This window comes from Leptinotarsa decemlineata, unplaced genomic scaffold, assembly GCF_025532065.1.
Source record: "Leptinotarsa decemlineata unplaced genomic scaffold, Ldec_3_MD MMD2_tig00026358_RagTag_RagTag, whole genome shotgun sequence".
Classification (NCBI taxonomy): domain Eukaryota; kingdom Metazoa; phylum Arthropoda; class Insecta; order Coleoptera; family Chrysomelidae; genus Leptinotarsa; species Leptinotarsa decemlineata.
In genome coordinates this window covers 8,418,695-8,439,138 of record NW_027412703.1, presented here as the reverse complement: position 1 = coordinate 8,439,138, position 20,444 = coordinate 8,418,695, and positions in this window count along the sequence as shown.

Genomic DNA, 20,444 nt, shown 5'->3' with positions numbered 1-20,444 from the left:
CATTAAAAATATGAAATACTGTACAGAGTTAGTTTGGGTATACTGCAGCAGGGGGTCGAAATTGCCCTTCCAAGTGAGGAGTCACGTGTGAGAGTCCTACTAATTGACGCCTCATCTCAAAGTGTGCGTATCTGTGTCGAAAAAATGTATGATTCTGTGCCCACTCACTACTTCTAACTGAACCTTTGAAATACAAGGCGCCCGCATTGTCGAAGAAAGCCATGTTACGGTTATTCGGGGATCTATAATGATATACCTTTTTCCAGCTACTCGTGGGAGCTTTTATAAAACATGAGGTTACCAAAAAAACCAATCCTGAGTATAGAGAGCAAGAACATCGACTGAATATATGCAATTTTTTCGGATCATGTCTATGAGCTTCAACTGTTGATTCTCTTGAGAAATCTATGAGGCTAGGTGATGTAGCTGAAAAACGCCTTATCGCCTCCTTAGAAGCTGGTTATTTTTTGGACCTGCACTTTACCAAATTTTCAAGCAGCAGATACAGCATCTCTAGCAAACCTCCCTGAGCAAGTGCTCATGCTCCAACGATGATTCAACTCAACTAGAGGTGAGAAAATTGAAGAGATTAGCTGAAAAAACAATTTTATCAAACAAAAAACTGAAATTACAATGAAATAACGTACAAGCAACAACTAAAATAACAAAAAATTGAACTAATAACGCGAGCTGAAAAACAAGTATTTACAAGAATGAAATATAAAATTAATAGATTCCAAACCAAGTTACTTCACGAAGTTTCGATTGTTAGTATCCACAATCGTCTTCGGATGATATATGGACTTATTCCTTCGAGATCTGACTATTTATAGGTCATTCGACCTCTTTCACCTATCCCCTCTTCCCTCTCTCCGCTTCATTGGTTTTTAGCGGGAGCTGACCGTTTGACGGGAGCTGTTCGTATTCCGCTTGATACGAGGTATGTTACGTATCTCTACACTAGCACGACTAAATGCGTTGTTGGACAATATATATGCGGCTTCTTTGAATTTTCTCCTAAACCACTGTTCCTGCTTGAGGATAATTTCAGCTTGAGCCTACTTTATGCTATGTTGGTGAGTCCAAACATGCTCTGATATTCCGGAATTGCTGGTTTCTCCTCGCTGTGTGTGTTTTTTGTGCTCGACAATACGTACTTTCAATAGACTTTCAGTTATACAGATGTATCGTTCTCCGCACTCGCAGGGTATCCGGTAAATGCAATCCTTGGAATCGCAGTCCGCGTTTGGTGGCCTGGTTCCCAGATCTGAAGCAGGTCTTTATGTTATACTTGGACCCAATCCTTCTTATCATTTTCGACAATCCTGTGATGAAGAGAACTACAAGTACTGGTTTTGGAGGCTTCTCTTCTTTGTGGAACTCTTGCTGTCTCCTAGCTGAAGCCTGTCCCACCATCAATTTGGAGTAACCATTCCGTTGAAGGTCATTTTGATGATTTCTAGTTCTTTTTCGAGACCTTCCTTTGTATTATAGAGGCCGAAAGCACGATCTAGTAGAGTCTTGATGATTCCTCTCTCAGTCGATTGATGGTGATTGAATTCCTTGTTCAGATACTGTTCCGTGTGAGTGGGTTTTTGATATACAGATGTTTCCAATTTAGTTTCGGTCCTCTTCACCAATACGTCTAAGAATGGCAATTCGTTGTGGACTTCCTTCTCCATGGTGAAAGTGATGGAAGAACTTTCGTTGTTGATGTGCTTCAGGAAAGTGTCTAGTTCTGCATTTCCATGATGATGTTTTTCCTTGCACCATTTTTTGTGAAAACATTCAAGGCATTTTATTGAACTATTTGGGGAAATCGAAGTAGAAGAGCCGGATCGAAACTAAATTGAAAACATATGTATATCGAAAACCCATTCACACGGGACAGTATCTGAACCAGGAATTCAATCACCATCAATCGACTGAGAGAAGATTCATCGAGACTCTACTAGACCGTGCTTTCGGGCTCTACAATACAAAGGAATGTCTCGAAAAGCAACTAGGCATCATCAAAAATGACCTTTAACGGAATGGTAACTCCAAAGTGATGGTGGAACAGGCTTCAGCTAGAAGACAGCAAGAGCTCCACAAGGAAGAGAAGCCGCCACAACCAGTACTTGTACTTCCCTACATCAGAAGATTGTCGAAAAGGATAAAAAGGATTGGGTCCCAGTATAACATCAGAACCTGCTTCAGATCTGTGAACATTATCTGTAGCAGTCTCACGAAAACCGGGCCACCAAACGCAGATTGCGATTCCGAAAATTGCTTTTACCGGATACCCTGCGAGTGCGGAGAATGATACATCGGTGAAACTGAGAGACCACTAAGTAGGATCACTGGTTTAGGAGAACATTCAAAGAAGCCGCATATATGTTGTCCAACAACGCATTTAGCCAAGCTGGTGTAGAGATACGTAACATCAAATTCAAAATCAAAAAATCTTTATTTCCGTAGACCTAGGGAAGGCATGGAAAAAGTCACATTCCTCAGTACAATTACAATCAGGTCACAATCATAAAACAACGTAATTATAAGACATGCTATATAACATTTAGACCATAAAAGGGATACAAAAATTAAAATTTAAAATTCCAAATCAGACTGAAAAAATTCATCAAGCGAATAAAATACCTTTTCACATAATAGTTTCCGAACTTTTTGTTCAAAGAGCTTTACACTAGTTATTTTTTTAATGGATATTGGGAGTTTGTTGTACAGTTTTATTGACATGATTTGAGGTACATTAGTCACCTTGGCTAACTTATGACTAGGAATTAAAATGTTATAGTTTTTTCTCAGGGTGAAGCCCGAAAGAAGACATGTATCATCTCTGTTCTAAAACTTGGAGCAATTTGATTTAACGTAGATTACGCAATTAGGAATATACATGCAAGTAACAGTTAATATATTCAACTTTGCAAAAAGTGGTTTACAGGAATCGAGTGGTTTTTTAAAACAAATTGTTCCAATAATCTCTTCCTGAAAAATTAATAAGTCACTGATTCTATTGCAGTTGCCAAAACAAATAATACAGTAATTGAGGGCAGAGTAAACATATGCATAATAGTAACTTTTAAGAATTTCAATAGACACAAAATTTAGCAGATTCCATATAACGAAACAGTGTGTCGCTAATTTCTTCAGTATAAAATCAACATGATGATTCCAATTGAGTTGGGAATCAATAAATCCCTAAAAAATTTTTATAGTTTACCTGTTCAATACTTTTAATCTCAGACCTAACCAATACACTACAATCAGTTTCCCAAATTGTAAAGAGAATGGTGTTGGTTTTAAGATTATTTAGAATCAAGTCATTATTAGAACAATAATTTTGCATGTTGGATACTCCATCATTTGCTCTTACTGACAATGTTTCACATTCCGAACCACTGACAGTAAAAGATGTGTCATCAGCAAATTGTATAGAGCACTGTGGATGATTAATTTTTGAAAGATCATTAACAAATAAAATAAATAGTGTAGGCCCCAAAACACTACCTTGGGGCACACCTGTAACAACGTTTCGAGATTCAGAGACAAATGACCCAGTCTGAAGCCTAACTTTAACAACCTGTGTACGACCAGTTAAATAGGTTTCAATCCATTTCAGACTTGGACCACGGACGCCTATGTCAAACAGTTCCCACATCTCTATGCAAGCAGAACACGACCAACTCCCGCCAAACGGTCAGTTCCCGCTGAAAACCAATGAAGCGGCGAGAGGGCAGAGGGGTTGAAAGCAGTTGAATAACCTATAAATAGTCAGATCTCAAAGAATAAGTACAGTTATTACCCGAAGACGATTGTGGATACCAACAATCGAAACGTCGTGAAGTAACTTGGTTTGGAATCTCTTTTTATTTTATATTTCATTCTTGTTAATAATTTTATTTTAATTTTTCAGCTCGTGTTAATAGTTCATTTTTTTTGTTTTTTTTTGGTTGTTGCTTGTATGTTATTTCATTTTTATTTCAGATTTTCGCTTAATAAAATGTTTTTTTCACCAAATCTTTTTGATTTTTTACAGATTTTTCCAGGGATTTCAAATCATTTTACATCATATTGGACAATGGAGGTACGAACTGATGAAATGCATCACGAAACATTGTCAACCACCTTCTAATAAACGTAGAAATGAAAATGTTCACATATGTACAAATCGCTGCGGTCATAAGGGTGACAAAATTACGTTTCGAACATTCTCAATAACAACAACCTTGACGAACTCTCTGAAATACGTCACAGGAGACCTACTTCACAAACCACCAATTGGTGCTGCCAACATTACTGATGCAGTTAGTTGCAGACATACCGCTAATTGAGGAAAATGTACAATGAACTGTCATCCTTGTTGAGGAGACATTAAGATATCGGCTTTGTTAGGAGGCTTAATTTGCTTGGTTGAGTTTGAGCTACAATAAACCCTTACGGATTCAAGAGGAGTCTGAATAGATCCTCTCGTTTTATACCTATGTGTCTACCTGATTGAAGTTATGCATAATTGACCCGCACGGAGGTGTTAAAGGCAAGGTGGTGGGGCCCATAACGATATTCTTCCTACCAATGACAACCCTGGCAACGACAACGGAGGCGTTGAATAGACGCCTGAGCTGAGAGATATCCTGATGCATTGCTACGAGAGTAGTGAGCCCGCACAAAGAGGTAATATGGCGAAAATGCATGCTCTTTGGTGTGGAACACATCCATGCCGTTTCTTCCTCCCAAAACCTCAGGGATCACATATTCCATTTCAGGCGGCGGGAATATATATCATCTTCTCAGCCTGCTAGCGTAGTGGTGGAAATGATAGGTCTGCCACCAGTTGGTATGGATGAAGAAGTGACTTATATTATGCCACCAATGGGAATGATCAGAACATAGGGCGCTCCACAGAATTAGGCCTCATAGTGTTCTAACCGAAGAGGCTAACATTTGGTAATACAACATAGCCGTGTACAGAGTCGTCCAAACGCTATCTGAATCTGGAATCCCGGCCTTGCGATTCGAAAGATTGAGCGGTGGGTGTACAAGATGAAGGCTAAAATAACGTAGATGAGACAACACGCCTTCTGCTGATCACCAAGCAGCACTGCCATGTTAGAATACGCATGTCAGTGGCTGGTGAGAAATCACGAAAAACCCCAGGTTCCGCGAGAAACCTTCTCGCTCATTTCGAAACCATGTGTCCACTCCTTCTGAAAGGACATCTATGAACACCCGTAGCCACTCAACTCAGATAATTCAGCGCTAGTGCAGTTCGAATCTTTTAGCAGATAGCTTCGACAGCCTGAGCACAACGAACTGTACAACCCGATAAAGCCGGATTATGTTCGAAGAGCCCTTTAAGGTTCTGAAAACTTTATTGCTCCTGGCCCAGATAGGCTGAACGCTTCTTGGTAGAAAATACCACCAAGAACCCACCGCCATATGGCCAGAGTTTTCAACTCATATCTGGACGGAGACCAGCCAATTCTGGATTAGTTTGTCAAGGGTCGAGCCGTTCTCATCCCTGAAAGCGGAGATTTGTCGATTACTTAGAATTACAGACCGAATAATAAGTTTTTCACTAGCATATTATACACATGAATATTTACCGCAGTCGACCGAGTATTGAAAGGATAGATGATCAGAGGGGGTCAAAAAGAAGAATCGTCGAATATGAAGGGAACCTGTTCATCGATAGGTGTGTAACGCAGAATTCGATACAGTATAAGCGTAAGTTCTCTATGGCCTCGATCGATAACTGCAGAGCATTTGAAACAACATAGCATGAGCTTATCTTGCATTTGCTCAGATGTCTTTTGGTACCTGAGAAAAGAGGGGGATATCTTGCGGACTCGCTTCACCATAACATCTAGTCGGGCTAATGTCCAAACAGGGTGCGTCACTTCAGAAGGTCGATGTCCTCATCCGAACTGTTTACGACATTTTCACAATGACTCATTATGTCCCGGTATGTACGCGAAAGTTTCAGGTTATTTTCTAACATTTCTAAACACTCCAGAATGTTCCAAGATGTTCATGAATATCGTGAAACGTTCTCGAATACTCTCAATTTTGACTTCACTGTTCTAGATTTATCTAGATGGTTAAAATTCTAACCCTTGTATTTCTACGATTACTCTTTTCAGGTAAAAACCATAACCTCTTCCATGGGTGAGTCATAAAGAGCTACCATACCATATAACTCTCTACCATAATGATCTAGACTTCTAGAATATTCCACTGCATTCTATAAAATTCCATGACATTCTGGAATGTTTTTGAATACTTTCGAATATTTCGGACTGACTTATCTCCAAAAACACGCCCTCAACATAAGAACAGGAACCTTCTTCATGAATAAGCTGACAGAAAAAAGTATAGGCAAAGGAGTCTATTCTGATACCCGTAAGGAGCCGGGTCAGGTTGCTAGTTGATTTATAATGATAAGTATATAAAAAATAATAACTATTGTAGGTTAGTTTATAATTATTCAATTCGAAAATGGTTCATACTGAATATTCTACTTTTTCAGGAGAGACTGATTTTCGGCAAATAATCTTTTTGGCTTTCACTCCTTCATTTTCCTACAAAAAATTGTGACCAACTTCTAAGGGAAGGACGAAAGCAATTAGGTTCGAAATTACCTCTTCACAAAGAAACTAAATTGAGTTGCTTTCACGCAATAAGTGAATACATTTTTTGAGGAAAAATATATAATGATTATTCCTTGAATGATTTACGCTTGATACATATTTTGTAATGAGTCTGTGAATTTTTTCAGTTCGTTTTTGCAATTTATTCTTTGAATTAACATACAAATCAATTCCAAGAACAAGAAAAATCAAAAGCAATATTTTCATTTTATTGGAAAGTACGTCAAATAGTTGATATAGTACCCACATTCACTTATTTTCAATTCATTCATCACAACTCTAGAGAACCAAGCCAAATACAACAGCCAATAATTGGTTTTCTGTATTGAAATCTAATTAGTGTTGAGTTGGTGAATTCCGATTCACAGTTTTCATGAATGTCCCAAGAAGTATCTAGATTGATAATTCATCCTACCAACCCAATAAAGTAATCATCAGGTGAACCATTTACCAAATGTAGGATTCTACATTGTGAGGTTTTCATTGTGAGGTTATATGCAATTGAGAAAAGGTTTTCTATGGAAATCGGAATCAATTGTAATGTGCATGTTATATATGGCCATAGATATCTTCAATATAGAGATAAAGTTGAAAATAACATTTCATAATTGAATAGAAATTTACACATTTCCTTATTCACGCCTGGAAGATCAACTGAAAACAAATCGTCTATCCCAAATTGTTAGGTTTCTAATAGAAAACTATTTGTGAAAAAATGGTCATTACAAAACGGTTATATTAGTTTCGATTAGTATTTTAGAGATCACTAATTCAAGTCATACTTCATATATATTGCTGATTTGAAACAGAAACTAACTCTAGTACGTAGCACAATTTTTCCCAAATATAAAGTTTTTAATAAAAAGGTAAATGTCATCGACTAATATTATCAGTTGCCTCGGTTAGTAAGTAGGATATGAAAATGATTTCTCGAACCTAAGAAGCATCCTAACTACTCGCAGTCTCATCATTTTCGTAACGTATCAAAATCGCCCTACCTTCAACAAAATGAATTTTCACGCGAAAAGTATTTGTTCCCACTGAATCCTGTGATCCCTAATATCGTGATTGTCTACACATTTTCGCATCTTTATTGCAATTAGGAAAGATACATAGTAACACCATCACCACATCGTTAAACTAGAAATGAGGATTAGCATTACCATAGAGATTGTTGTTAGATGAGTAAGGTACAAATTCTAGAACCGGCGATATCTATTAACAAAAAGTGATTCAACGGAACTGGCAACAAACTAAACAGAAACAGATTAATTTGAGATTAATTTTATTTCGCCATTATACAGTGTTATCTCCAAAGTATGCACCATATGGAAAATTTATTTATTGAGTGAATGAACTGAATAGAAACACTTCTGTCTAAGTACCATTGGTAGATTTTATTTATACCGCCGGTTTCGGGTTTGACCCCATTATATACTTGATAATGGGGACAAATCCGAAACCGGTCATATAAATAAAATCTACCAGTGGTATTTAGGCAAAAGCGTTTTTATTCATTTCATTTAAGTGATCATAAACTACCATGAAGTGAACAAGTCATCAATCACACATATTATTTACCAAGGGTTTTTCGACAAAATGTTATTTTCGATAAAAGTTTGTGCATCTCCTAAAATGAATATTACTGGAGTTTTTTCCCCAATACCAAATCGTTATTTTTAACACCTCGACAGGTGTTTCGATCACCAAGTGATCATCTTCAAAGAGGAAGATTAAAACTAAGGACGAGTGCGAGCTAATCCTATTTATGCTATGAAGGTAACTCATACAGGTAAACCATCCAGGCATACCAACATAAATTAATTTTACAATTTTGCCTTATCTATTATTTTACAATATATGTTTATATAAAACAATTCTCAGCTATATGAAAATTAATTTCACAATATTGCCTATCCAAATTTATTTTTTCAATGTGTCCTTATGTAGTAATCAGTAAGCCCAATAACATTATTTTATTTTATTTTAACAAGCTATATAGTATGCTCTATGGTATAGGTTCGTCATCGTTATTCATAATATTATTGTGTTTACTTATTTCTACACTCTCATAGGCATATAGTTGCCTGTTGTTGTTAACTTGTCTAACTAATCTTAATGAACTGAAGTCTATGGAATGGTTTTGTTGCAAAATATGATGGGCGACTGCTGATTTTTCAGGTCTTCCATATTTTAAGTGTGCTATGATAATATTATGAATAACGATGACGGACCTATACCAAAGAGCATACTATATAGCTTGTTAAAATAAAATAAAATAATGTTGTTGGGTTTACTGATTACTACATAAGGACACATTGAAAAAATAAATTTGGATAGGCAATATTGTGAAATTAATTTTTATATAGCTGAAAATTGTTTTATATAAACATATATTGTAAAATAATAGATAAGGCAAAATTGTAAAATTAATTTAGGTTGGTATGCCTGGATGGTTTACCTGTATGAGTTACCTTTATAGCATAAATAGGATTAGCTTGCACTAGTCCTTAGTTTTAATCTTCCTCTTTGAAGATGATCACTTGGTGATCGAAACACGTGTAGAGATGTTAAAAATAATGATTTGGTGTTGAGGAAAAAACTCCAGTAATATTCATTACTACACCAAAGGTTCCAAACAGTGCATCATAAGTACATCTCCTAAAACTAAACATGAACCAACAAAATACAGTAAAACAACCCGTAATATACGAGTTCAAAAAACAATGGTTATCATCAAATCAGAATCTAACTGAAATAAAATTCAGTTAGGAATGCAATAGTTGTTTCACTTTACCTGGAAAATATGAAAAAATCTCTGTCAGTCGCTAAGGCCCTCATAATGACTATCACATTGCACCTCCTTCCGTGTAAAGTCCAAGAAAATCATTTTAGTGTGGTGTGATTATAGATAGAGAGGGCCTTTCAATTTTCAAAAATCATCAACCAAATTTAACACAATATTTCTGAGAGAAAGTATTCTTCCAAGAACAGAAAATGAACATGTGATCGACGAGAAACCGCAGAGTTTAACTTCTGCTTTCGTTTAACCGTGAATTGAACCGAAAATAACAGCCTGAAAAACATATGTACATGAAAATATTTTGACATACTCCTATCATGAAACGAAAACAATTTACAAATTGGCCGTCAAGGCAAAAACTGTCTTTCCCAAAAACTAATCATAGTTATTGTAATTCGAATTTGGTTGAAGACAAACATTAACTTGAGGTTGTTAATGTCAGTAACAAAACATTCTGCATTGTTGACGTTTGGAGTAAAAAAAATTATAAATGAAAAATTATAAATTTTGAGGAGTGATAAATAATGAGTGAATTGAGTGATTCATCTTGAAGATGAAAATGTTTCATGCAAATGAAATAATACCTCTTTCATATAATATATGGACATTCTCAAACTTATTTATTGTATAAGTTTGAGAATATCCATATAGGACGAAACTGCAGTAACGTTAGTTACAATTGAAAGTGGTGAAAAACATAGAAATTTTCATTTCTCTTTCCATTATGATCTCCTACCACGTAGTAACGGCTACATACATATTATGTAGCATTCCTGTGGATGATATTTGATTCAATTCGATAACGAATATTTGGGGTCCAAACTTAGGAAAAAGTGTTTTTGTATAATTTAATGTTCATATAAAAGTAGTTTTTTCGAAAGTATTCTTCCTTTCAAGTAATTCGAAGTTTATATGGAAGTAAATTACATTAATTCGGACTTCCTTTGTCTAATAATATATAAAATGATTCGACATCCCTAAAAGAACCAATACAAATTGAAAATTAAAAAAAAAGTTGAAAATAACACTTATATCAAGCAAAAAAAAACTCAAAATAAAATTACTTACAGTGAGATGAAATACAAGTGATAAAACAGAACATTCAAACAAAAAATAAAAAAATAAAAAATAAGACATTCCAAACCAAGTTACTTCATGGCGTAAGTCGTTTTAGTATCCACAACCGTCTTCGGGTGATAACTGGAGTAATTCCTCCGAGAGATGACTATTTTTGGATCATTCCAGTGATTTCACCTATTTCCTCTTTCCGCTTCACTGATTTAGCGGGATATGACCGTTTGGCGGGAGTTGATCATTTTTTGCTTGACTATGGGTTTCCATATGTTGCGTATCTCTACGCTAGCTTGGCTGAATACATTGTTGGACAACATGTATACGGCTTCTTTGAATTTCCTCCTAAGCCAGTGTTCCTTCCTGTCTATGATTTCAGCTTGGTACCACTCGATGTAATGTTGATGAGTCCCATTATGCTCTGCTATTCCTAATTTGATGGTTTCCCCTCGCTGTGTGTGTTTCTTGTGTTCCGCAATGGGAACGTTCAATGGCCTCTTTGTTTTACCGATATAGGAATATAATTGTTACTTTCAGCTCTACTTCCTAATTTTCAATTTGAATTGGTTCCTTTAGTAATTTCAAATCATTTCATATATTATTAGACAATGGAAGTCCGAAATAATCCGAATTAATGAAATTCACCATGAAACATTGTCGATCACCTTCAAACTAATTGTATGAAAGTAGTTGTTTCGAGAGGGTTCTTTCTTTCAGTTTGTTTCTGAACATATTTGCATTGAACACATCTTTGTGAAAAGTTTATTTCGAAATTATTTTTCTTCTTTATTCCTTCGGAAGATTTCCAGATATTTTTTATAAAGCCAAATTATTTCTTTAACAAAAATTGATCTCTTCAAAAATATACTGCTTTCAATTTCAACTAACCCAGTTGTCTGTCAAAAGATTTTCTTTACTGCATGTAAACGATGAAACAGTTGACGGATAACAAGTGTTCACGGAGTTTTACAACGATTGAATGTACTAGACCTGTTTGAGGAATTGAATTGAACAAAATCCCTCATCAAACGTTACTTTCAATGACATCCATATATACTCAAGTATGCAAAGAGTCGTATGTATCATATCGAAAGTAACGCTAAAATTGTATCAAAAAGATTTTATCAGCACAATAGATAATGCTTCTGCAAAAATTACCCTGAAGAATCATCAATCACCAATGCATATCCCTGATAATTCTGATATTCGGTTCACGCTAAGTATAAAATTTATTGCAATAGCGAAAACATGATATAGAATTGTCATGTGAATGGTGATCAGGGTTATGTATAGAACATCTGTTGTCAATTTTTCCTATATGTATTTCAAGCTTTCCATCAATTAACAGTATATTCCGAAGAAATAATATATATCTCAAAATTTGTACTCGATGAAAATGTTGAGTAGCGTAATATTCTGAATCAGTCCACTATACATATTTCTGAGTATATTTGATTAAATATCAACCAAAGTTAAAAACTTTTTCGGGAATATATTATCTATACCGAGAAATACTTATGTATTATTTTCTTCCTTGAAGTAGTGGATAGTACAGAAAGAACACCAGAATAAATTATTTGTAACCTGACCTAAACCTGACATATTATTATGTTCGATTGAATGAAGGCATCGAAATCAAGCACCCCGAAAATATTTTCTTGAATCAAGTGAAAACTGAAATTTTCAATAAGCAGCCATTTCATAGCCATTCAAATTTTCCTAACTGAAAATGAAGATATTCGCATCAATTTTTTATAATTTCATAGTGCAAAAAATGTTACGATACTTCAATGAAAAATAACTTTGAATTCTTTGGAATACTCTGCTGCTGAACTGATTACCTAAGCTTTGAAAAGTGGGCTCTTTATGTTTTCCTGAGTGTTTTGGAGAAATAAACGATATTTCATTTCTATGAATATTATTGGAGGTCTTTCCCAACACCAAACCGTTATTTCAACACCTCGACACGTGTTTCAATCACCAAGTGATCATTTTCAAGAGAAAGATTAAACTAATCATACTTACAAAGCTATCCTTATTTGTACCATGAATACCTGTTACAAAATATGATGGGCGACTGCTGATTTTTTAGGTCTTTCATATTTTAGGTGTGCTAAGTGTTCCTAATATATCATTCTATTAGATCTTTATGTCTATCCATTATATTCTGCATCGCAGCCCTTACATTTGATTTCTTAAATTCTAGACTTTTCCAATTTCTCGACTTTGTCGTTTGGACTTCCTAAAAGGCTCTGAAGTGAATGACTTGTTTTAAAAACCACCTTCATACCTAGTTCTTTAAAAATCTTTCCAAAGTTCTTCGTGTCCACAGTAATGTGAAGTGTCAGGAATATAACTGTACGTGCTTGTTTCTTTCCTAAATACATCGTATTCTAACCCTCCATATTGACCCCTCATTACCAAAAGGTCAAGAAATGGAAGTTGTCCTTTATTTTCTAACTCGTACGTAAATTTTATTCATGGAAATTTATTATTGAAAAACGAAACAAAGTCCTCAATATCCGAATTTTTATTATCGAATATTGCGAAAATATCATCCACATTTCTTAGCCATATCCTAGGAAAATACTTTGACTTTTCTTTGGTTTCCATTTCGAATCTGCTCATGAACAGCTCAAAATATTTGAATTATTAGATTTACCTGACCATTACATGAGGACATATTGTAAAATTAATTTGAGATTAGTAGATAAGGCAAATTGTTAAATTTATTTTAGATAAGTGGATAAGGCAAATTGTAAAATTCATTTAAGACACTCGAGATGCAGGTAATAAAAATAGCTTTGTAAGTATGATTAGTTTGATCTTTCTCTTGAAGATGATCACTTGGTGATTGAAACACGTGTCGAGATGTTGAAATAACGGTTTGATGTTTGAACTCAACAATTTTATTTGAATAGTCAAGTCTCTTATATCTTTAGAGAAAATGTTGAGAACAGAAAAATATTTCTCAAAACTTTGTTTGCCTTTTGTCGAATTATGAAACTACTTAATAATTTTCTCTTGAAAAAAATAAGATATAAATACGAAACTTCCTACTCAAGTCAGATTCTATTCGGAAATGATGAAATGTTTTCAAAATTAGTCAATATTTCTTCCCAGTAATCAAAAATATGGTATTTCTGAGGAAGTAGTTAATGGCCTGTTGTTATTTTTTCAAGCTTTCGAGAATTTCAATTTCTTTCCTCTAAAACACGAGGTATGATACATTTTTTGTGACATAAATATTGCAGGAATAAATTGTTTCAACTCAGTGTCTCAAACGACTACAATCTTCATAATGTTTTTATAAATTGAATATATTTCAAAAATTAACAGTAGATTTGTTATCTTGTTGAATAGTACTCCCTCTACTAGGCAGCAAAGCGCTCAAGCAGAACAGCGACGGAGGGATCATCGTCCTACTTTCATTTTATTCTTGACTTGACATATCATTTTCCACCTGAAATAAATCACCTTCAGGGTTTTCCAGTAGAAAAACATTTCACTTATGAAGTAGACAATTTTTCACTCGATTGTTCTTTTGTTTCTTGCATCTTAGCGTTGAAATTGCTACCAGTTCATCAATTGAAACGACATATCTCCAATGATAAATTATAGTTTGCACGAAATTTGGATCGAACCGTAATAGTGACTGAAGTATATTCTGGAATCTAACGTGACGTTTTCAAACGAAAATTATTTTCTTCAATCATTGTTTCGAATAAAAACACATGAATACCTGTATATCAAATATTATTGAGTTAACTAAAGTAACATATCCATTCAATATGTTAGGTTATATCTCTCGTAAATGCTACCAAAAAGATTCCACAATTTCGTTCGACGTAACCTACACACCAACATAGGTAGATATTGTCATATGGTTAGTAGTTGACGGTTGTTTCCTTCTATTTCTTCAGCACATCGCGAGATAAAGTTTCCGATAGTGCGAAACAATTTTCCAGTTCTCCCAACACATCAAATTCATATTGAGGAATGTTGATTCTTACCCTAGAAAGTCGATTCAATTTGATATATTGGGTTTCTTTTCCTGAAGTGATTATTAGGAGAAGTTGGCTTAGAGTTAGAGTTCTCTCTGTTCAAAGTCTTGTCTTTTTTGTGAATGCTATTCTTTGACCAATGATTCGTGATTATGGGTTACTATTTCCGATTCAACAATTACTTTTTGATGATTCGAAAATATAAATTCAAAACTTAATCCTTTCAAACGTTTGTTTTGTTTTATTCAGTATTTTGCTTTTAGTAAAAATTTGAAAACAAATAGGAAACTCAATTGTATACTGCCTTTGTTTGAGAAACAATAATGTAAAATTCAAGTTGTATTTGAAAATTATGAAAAAGTCATTCGATAGAATCAGTTTCAATTACTCTCATTAAGTGATTCAAAAGCTGACGATAAATCTCTAGCAGTGGTTCAAGACAACTTGAGATGGAGAAAACAGCAGTTCATCGATATTTGTGAATCCAAAGTCTGAAAGCAAAAAAAGTATCTATCAAATATCCTTCTGGTGTGAAAACATGAGCTTCCACTACCAGAATCATGATGAGAAAAAACAAACTCTGGGCTAGTATGACGTGGTATGGAAGAACTCGTTATACCAAACGTTTCGGCTGCTACTGCAGTAATCGTTGAATAGTATCTGTCGAACATAGTACTTCGAAATCAAATCCATATTCCAAAATCTGCGAACCAAATACTGTGGCAACCAAATACGAGAAAAAGTATATTTTGATTCCTCATCATTTACAGGAAGGAATATATTAAACGTTGAAAGTTTTCAATTTGACACCCTGTTTAAGAACATAAGCAAATGAACCACCAATAATTTTTTCAATCACATTTACGAAATTTCTCAAATACAAAGAAAATGATCAAAGAATTACAATATCATTAACAAAGAACCAGTGAGCTATTCTGAAAATAATACAATCCATAAACATAACGTCAAAACATAGGGAGAGTAATCCGATGTTTCACTCACGAAAGAAATGATAGTTACTGACCAAGTACAAATTTGAAACAAAAGTTAATGCATAACAGAAAAACATTTTCGATAATCCTAGATTCTCAGTCTCAAAACAGATTCGTTTCAAGACTCTCTCGTTCCAGGTGATATTTATTCTATCCAACATCCTCCTTCTGCTACCCCTTCAGATGGGGTCAGCAAAAATTATAGAAGCGACTCACTCTTTCACATTACATCAACGTCCAACCAATTTTAGCGAAAACAGAAATATTGGAACAAGAAACATATTTGTGAATTATTTTTTAGTGAATTGGATATCTAATTCGACATTAACTTTTGTTTCAGAGTACAAGTGATCATCAGTAAAAATTCAGTTTTTCCATTGATTATTGCCTTTGAAGCGATGAAATGTATAAAAATCTGAAGGCTAGGCCATCAAAACGCTCCTCACTAAAAACGAATGAACTGACAGCGATAAGAATTATACCTAGCCATTAAGTTAACATTTATATGTCATTAATGAATTTGACTTATTTTGACTTTCAGAATTATGTGTTCTTTTTGAGCAATGCCAAACGGTATAAATGAAGAGAAACAGACTCGTGGTTTTATCATGCAGGTTGCTGACTGACAAAGTTTTCGCTAAAAATTGAAATTTATCGATGAATGTTTTGGAAATATTATTGAATATCTTGATGGTAATTTAAACCAAGTATTGAAAATTATCTGATCCAACAAATATGACTCATAAAATCGTTAATAATAAGTCAATTGTACTAGTTTTGTAATGTGATTCAAAATCTATCGAAAAACAAATAGAATTAGAATGAAAAATTAAAAATGAAACTTTCTTTGTTTCTTTACCTCTTTTATTTGTAACTAATGTTACTGCAGTTTTGCCTCATGAAGACATTTCCAAACAATTACAGTAAGTTTAGAGTTAGTTTATTTTCCATTATTACTGCCCATTAGTTAATGGACCTTCTGGTCATAGCACCGTGTACTTTCAACAAAGGTTTCTGGTTCAGCAGTCCAAATCTCATCCTCATTGGTCGTAGGGGGCTGCTAGGGAACTGAACACTAAACCAGAAAAAAAAAGTAGTTTATTGTTATTGTTACAATTACAATAAGTCTGGAGTTAGTTTATTGGCATTGTTTGAAAATGTCCTTATAAGACGAAACTGCAGTAACATTAGTTACAAATAGAAATGGTAAAAAAAAAAGAAAAATGTATTTCTCATCTTTTATGATGATGTCCTATCAAAGTGAGAATCTTGCACCTCAACTATCCGACTGGCTCATTAACGATGGAACAGCAGAGCATTTACTTTCTGCCTGCCCCACTGGGGACCGAATCAGGTTTTTAGAGTTCGTTGGTCGAGATTGAATAGGTATGAGCCACAATAAACCCTCGCGGGTTGCGGTGGAGGGTCGAATAGACCCACTTACTTTGGACCTAACCTAACCTTACCTAACCTATCACGTAGTAACGGCTACATATATCAATTTATTAAAATTAGAATGAATAGATGAAATGTCGATTATATTAGGCAATTAAACGTGAAATGAAAATATAATAGGATGCTTGATATAATTCATATTTCTGGTAATCGTACTAATTTTATTTGTTTTTTCATAGATTTCCCATCATATCAGAATCATATTAGATAATGCGAGTCCGAACTAGCAAAATTTACCATTGAACATTGTCAACCACTTTGAAAAGAGTAATGAATCACTTTCACTAATGATTCACAATCAAAATGAAATTAGGGGAAGTATCAAAAAGCTGAGTAGTAACACGTTATTTCTCATCTCTTACAGACAGATATACATACCTAGGCAAATAATTCAATCTGAATACATTGATTCCGATACTCATGCATATCGAAACCGTCTTCAAAAAACTTGACACTTCACATCGTAGTACGATATCTTTTAGCGAAATCAATATTGATTCGCACTCGAAATATCATTCAAGAGACCAGTTGGTTGTTGGTTCATTCAGATTCTAGGCATACTCATACTAAATATAATATAACTTATGTTTTTGTGTACATATCTCCCAGAATATTCTGGCATTTTCACACAATACACTGTACTTAATACCAAAAAAAAAATTAACCACAGTTATCCCTAAAATACCTTCTTCACAATGAGTAACGATTTGTTTCAATACGACTCCGGATCATGTTGTCACAACAACCCCAACTAAAGCGAAAACAACTACTGATTGACGGAACTCAAGAAGAGTGGTTGCAGTTTTGCAGTTCTTCAAGTCAAATATAATGAAGCCAAATTCAGAATGGTTCCAATAGAGGTCAGCAAGTCCTCAGTAGAAAAAGTTAGATATTCAAATTATTTCGCTAATTTTGTGTCCTACAGAAAAAAATCCAAACCTGTTACAACGAAATTTACTTGATTAAAGGGTGGCAATCCTATACCAGTGCAGTATCGGAACTTCCGGATACCGTTATAAAAAAGAAGTAACAAGAAGTAACTTCCATTAGTTCATACCTACCGTATGTGCATGACTATCGTCAAGCTCCGCGAAATAATTATTTCCAGGGTGAGAATATATAATAAATAGTTGAAATCTATATAGGAACGATTACCATTCTGTGAAGTGAAGTGAAAAACGCCGATCTATGCAAGGTTTTTTGTGGACATGAGATTAAATCCACTGCCAGTGGCGTACACAGAACAATACTCTCCACTATGGATGAATCGGAAACATAAGTGTCAATAAAAGACGTATATATACTCCTGAAAGAAGTTATCATTCACTACATACCTGAAAAAAAAAGAAATCCTAAAAAATTATTCAAAATTGAAAGGTACTGGGATAGTAGTAAGTGAAGAACTGACAACGAAGGGTCTGGAAGACAGAAAAATACTACTGAGAAGTTTGAAGGAAGCAAGGGACAAACATAAGCACGCAGTTATAAAAGACGAAAAACTTTCAGTCACAAACTGAAAGAAAGTCCTCCTGAAACAGCTACTTTCATATAAACATTGAATTACACGAAAGAAAATAATTCTTTCGAAACAAATACTTCTATATGAACACTGAATTATACAGAAGATACTTTTCTCTACTCAGTTTTTATTTCAAACATTTGTTGTGGAATAAGAATCAGATATCATTCACATGAGTTCTACTTTGAATGAATGGTAATGAATTGTACTCACATAGAACACTGTCCGCCTCACTGGTATACACCGATGTTTCGCCTTAAGACACTTGCCCTAAGGCTCTTCAGTACCAAATTGGATAACATTATATAAAATAAAAAAATTATAAAAAAACGAATTTTCAGTAGTATACAAAAGTACAATTTAATTTCTGATAATCAATTTGGTTTTATGCAGGATAAATCAACACAAGATGCAATGGCCGATTTAATCAAAAATATGTACGCAGCGGTAGACACTAAGGAACCGGCCAACTGTGTCTTTATTGATTTGACAAAAGCCTTCGATACTGTGAGCCATCCAAATTTGATGAAGTCCCTCAAAAACATAGGATTCAGGGAAAACTCATGGGATTCAATAAATAGCTATTTGAATAATCGGCAACAATGTGTTCAAATAGATAACACCCGGAGTAACAATAAAACTATTCGTTATGGAGTTCCACAGGGCGCTGTTTTAGGATCTATTTTTTTCATACTTTATATCAATGAGATGTTTAACCTACCAATTCCTGGAGATATAACTGGTTTTGCTTGGGGTGGAGTAACTAACAACTACCTGAAAAATCTCGAAACACTACAGAAATGGCTCATAACAATCATACTCGGTAAAAAACGTGACTATTCTAGTAATGACCTCTGTAGGGAATCAGGGTTTCTTGATATACGCCAAACTTTTTTACTCACACTCTTAGTATACCAAAGAAAATATATTTCATCAAGCAAACACGTACGTCATCATATATACAACACCCGATATAAGAAAGAAGCCTTGAAAGTACCTAATATGACTGAAACTATTGGACAGAGATGTTATGTTTTTCTTGGTCCTAAACTATTCAATAAAATTCCAACTGAAATTAAGAATCTCAATTCACTGTCCCTATTTAAGCGGGAAGCCAAGAAATGGATCAATATATAACCAAGAAATGAAATACACTATTTGATAGACCTCAAAAATGCAAATTGAAATGTTCTGAAATCGTATCTACTTGTGTATCATTTGTAAAATTATAAATTCCATTCAGCATATCAATTATATATGTGACTGTGTTTCAATTAGTATTATCGATTTTCTTTAGTTTCTCCTCATTATTATTTTAATATTATGTGTTGGTGTTTGTTTACTAGCTTTAAATTATTTTATATATTTTATTTATTTATTTAATTGCTTTCCGATATTGCATCCAATATTTTGTAAATTTACTATATTTTACTATTTACAAATTACTAGTTACTCATTTTAGAATTCATCCAATAACCTTAGTGATCCACGCGCAGGTTAGCCTTCGTGGATTTTCTCTGTATTTGTTTACTTGCATTCTTCAATAATGACTTGAAAGTGTATGTATTGATTTTTTGGTAAATAAATATTATTATTATTATTATAACTCTCAAAAAAAATATACTGAAATAACAATCCTGTGAATTCATCAGCACTAATTGAAAAATAATAACTATATATTTCATTGAAAAAAAAATTTATTACATGAAGAAATGAGCGAGATATAGGTTTCTCACTTCAAAAACTAAATCCACAAATGAAGTATTTTAAATGAGTGGTATGATAGGTTCTTCAATGAATTTCACTTACCTACTTAATGCTATCCAAACTTTGCTCACCAGAAGAGTTTTCCTGATTTTTGTCCAACAATGCATCAGCCAGTCTTTCATTTTTGATACCTGGAACGCCTCATCACTATTTGAAAGTGGCAAAACAGAATTTACTTGATTGAAG